At 32.5% G+C, this 412-nt stretch overlaps 1 protein-coding gene across 1 annotated transcript in view; it reads right to left on the reverse strand.

Moving 5' to 3' along the window:
- LOC119592574 (nucleolar protein dao-5-like) overlaps window positions 1–412 on the reverse strand; it is a gene marked incomplete at its 3' end in the record, with an annotated part of 19,358 nt that overhangs the window by 14,045 nt on the left and 4,901 nt on the right.

The following is a 412-nucleotide window of genomic DNA, read 5'->3' on the forward strand; positions in this document are numbered from 1 at the left end:
ATCCAATGGGTTAATGAGCTATCACACAAGGGAAAACTTTCCTGTCCTCTCTATGTTCTATAATTTCATCATGTATCAATTAATTCCCACCACATGATCACACATGTTTCAGTCTACACGTATTTGTAACCGAAAGGGATGCGAGCTGAAATAAGACAGTGATTTGAAACAATAAAGTTAATAATATTAAGCCACTGATGCCACATAAATGCACTGCCCTTTTTCTACAATCTGCTTACTTCACAAGCACTTGTCATTAAGGTGGTAATTACTTGGTCTACTTAATCTCAAAAGGGAAAATCTGATTTCTGTTGCTATTATTAGTTTAACAAATATTAAAAAGGATCAATAGTCACATCATTAGCTATAAAACATTAGTAGCATTAATATACTAGTAAAAATGAAAACCTTT

This window comes from Penaeus monodon, chromosome 30 (genome assembly GCF_015228065.2).
Source record: "Penaeus monodon isolate SGIC_2016 chromosome 30, NSTDA_Pmon_1, whole genome shotgun sequence".
In the NCBI taxonomy this organism is placed as follows: Eukaryota; Metazoa; Arthropoda; class Malacostraca; order Decapoda; family Penaeidae; genus Penaeus; species Penaeus monodon.